This window comes from Zeugodacus cucurbitae, chromosome 2, assembly GCF_028554725.1.
Source record: "Zeugodacus cucurbitae isolate PBARC_wt_2022May chromosome 2, idZeuCucr1.2, whole genome shotgun sequence".
Lineage (NCBI taxonomy): Eukaryota > Metazoa > Arthropoda > Insecta > Diptera > Tephritidae > Zeugodacus > Zeugodacus cucurbitae.
Window position 1 is genome coordinate 69,963,643 of NC_071667.1, and position 3,384 is coordinate 69,967,026.

Below are 3,384 nucleotides of genomic sequence, written 5' to 3' on the forward strand. Positions count from 1 at the left end.
CGATTTTGGTGCGCAACTTAACATCATATACGTCCTTTGCCAGTAAAACGTCAGTGTTGAAGAGGAGTTCTTTAGTTACGTCGCTTTTTCGGAGAGAACAGTTAAACGATTGTACGAATTCCTTGTTATAAATCCGACATTCGACACGTTGAAACTGTATCGATAATTTATGCTGGAAAATTGCGTACAAATATTTTGTATGAGAATTTAATAATATTTTTACTGAGTTTGGCAACTTCTCACACTTACTCCCCTAGCAGCATCTCCACTATATATTTTCAAAAATATCACTAGAATTACAATAATTAATTTATATTTTGTCAGTATTTCGGTTCGCGTACACATGTTTGAAATTAACATTTAGTTCAGCAAGTAGTGCGTACTAAATATGCGTTGGGTTTTATATTAATGGCTCAATTGAATATTATCCCTTTACTAAATGGTAGTCCATTGCATGATGATTGTAATTAAAGTATTTAGATTGTAAAAAATTTTAATATAAGTAGATTGACAGATTGGAATATTTTGTTTTTAATTTTGAACAGAGCTTGTTATCTCCAAAGTGTGGGTGGTGAGTTCAAATCCTGATTAAATACTAAATTTTTTATACAGTGGAACTTCTCTAACTCGATTCACCATAATCCACAAAAAAAACTTCGAGTTAGAGAGACTTCGAGATATAGAAATTTTCATTAAAACATACATTTTCCAAACAGCTGTAAAATATATATTTACCCATAGTTTTGTTTATTTACTTCGCATAAAGTTTTTTTCTGTAATTTTGTTTGTGACACTTTGCTATTGTTTGGCTCTTGACGTCTGTATCTCATGCCTTTGTTACACGATTTATGAAATCTATAAGTGTAATATCATACTTTTTGTTCGCCTACTTACGAATACAGAGAGTGCTTTAAAGTTGTGCCTTGATAGTAAAATTTAAAATTTTGTATTATGCCCTGGTCGAAAAGTTCGATTTATAGAAGGAAATTTTTATGAAATTTGTCTTTTATTGTCCATTCAAGAGTTCGAGTTATGGAGAACTACGAGTTAAGGAAGTTTGAGTTATGGGAGGAAATTTTTCTAAACTTTGATTATTTATTTATATTTATTTTATTTTATTTTATTTTATTTTTTATTTTATTTTATTTTATTTTATTTTATTTTATTTAATTTTATTTTATTTAATTTTATTTTATTTTATTTTATTTTATTTTATTTTATTTTATTTTATTTTATTTTATTTTATTTTATTTTATTTTATTTTATTTTATTTTATTTTATTTTATTTTATTTTATTTTATTTTATTTTATTTTATTTTATTTTATTTTATTTTATTTTATTTTATTTTATTTTATTTTATTTTATTTTATTTTATTTTATTTTATTTTATTTTATTTTATTTTATTTTATTTTACATTATTTATAATGTCTTTGAGATAAAATTCCATCAACAGCTTCACAAGCTGTAGAGCGCAAAAGCACCAGAAAGCAATTTAATTACAAAATAACTTTTACAATAAAAATTAAAATTATATTCTTTAAAATGTTTATTATATAGACATCAATTCATAGATTTACATTAAGATTTCAAATAAAAGCTGTCAAAATGAAATTGTAGTCCGCTCATTGCACCAAAGTCCATAGAGGTATACTCCACTGCACACAATTTATTTCCCGAAAATTACAGTTTATTGCGTTTAAGCGTGCCAAAAGCATTTAGCCCCATCGATATGCTTTTTGCAATGCTGAAATTAAAATAAACTGACCATTTGGATTCCGGAAAGAAATATGGAAGATCATTAATGGTGAAATTACGAATATGATATAGAACATTCTGCAAAATAATTGTTATCGTTTGACAAAAACCGATACGCAAATTGAAACCCAAATTCTCTAAACTAAATACTCACGCCACGGAATGGACACTTTAACGGTATATTCGATTTACTGTGTATCTCGTCGCTCACCATGCGCAAAAGTCGAAAGTCGAAGTCACTAGCAAAAGATTTGCAAATATCAACTACCTGATCGAAAAAGCTCGCACTATTACCATTTATTTCGTATAACACTTTGAAGCGCACCTTAAAATCATTGACGTCCTTTGCCAGCATGAGATCAGTGTTTAGTTGAAGTTCCTTGGTTACGCCGTCACCACGGAGTGAACTGTTAAACGATTTCACGAACTCCTTATTATAAATTTGGCATTCAACACGCTTAAATTGGAGTGACAATTTATGCTGCAAAATTACAAAAATACATTTATTATGGGAATTTTAGTTTTAGTTTTACCAAATATTTATACTACTTGCACTTACTCCCCTAGCAGCATCCCCTCTATATATTTCCAGAGAGAGTACAAGAAAAATTTCCACTGAAATAATTAATTGATGCTTTGCCATCATTTTGATCTGTTTATGCGTGTTTGGAATTAACAGTTAGTCAAGCAAATAAATACTAAAAGTTCATTTCGTTTTAAAACAATGGCTCAATTAAATGTTATCCCCTTGCTTAATAGTAGTTAAGTACATAATTACGTTTAGATTATTTAAAATTGAAAATAAGTAGACAGACAGAGTGAAATACATTTTATTTTAATTTTGAGTTGAGTTCGTTACCATTACCGAGTGAATGGTGGGTACAAATCCTGATTAAATGAAATCAGTGGATTTATTTAGCCGAACTATTATAGTTTGCTGCGTCCCCGCCCCCTAAAGTTTTTTATCCCCCCATACAAAGGTAACGAATAACGTTAGAAGAACTAAATTTTACAGTAAACATGGTACAAAAGGGCTGTAATTAAGTTGGTATAAATCCACCGTCCACTTCTGGATCAAATTCCATGTATCCGGAACTACTCTGCAAATTTCCACCAAATTTGGAATATATCAATTCCTTGTGCTGTAAACAACTTAAAAGTAGACGGATGTCATACTACCGATGGAAATGTTCCGCTGCCGTAGTAGGGTGATTTAAGTGCTTCATCACAAATCTGTCAATGATTAGTTCAAATGGAAACAAAATGACGCACTTAATAAATTAGAACTGATTGTGGTTCCATATTAGAGTGTATTGCTGGCAACATTTCAAACTGAAAATTTCCACTTTACATTTATCCGATCATGAAATATTTCCACATGTTGTCACATCTTTGAAAGAAATATTCTCGAAAATCAGAATTTATTATGTATTCATTTTATAAAAGAACTCGTCCATAACAGAGCTAATATTTGTATGCATTCTAAAGAATTTAACTCATTTTTGGCAAACACCACTTTCATGGAAGACTAATAACTTTTTATCTACCTGTATGTTATTTACCGATCAACAAAAAATTAACATACTTTTAGGCGTTTAAAATAAAATTTCTTCTATGTGTGTGTGTG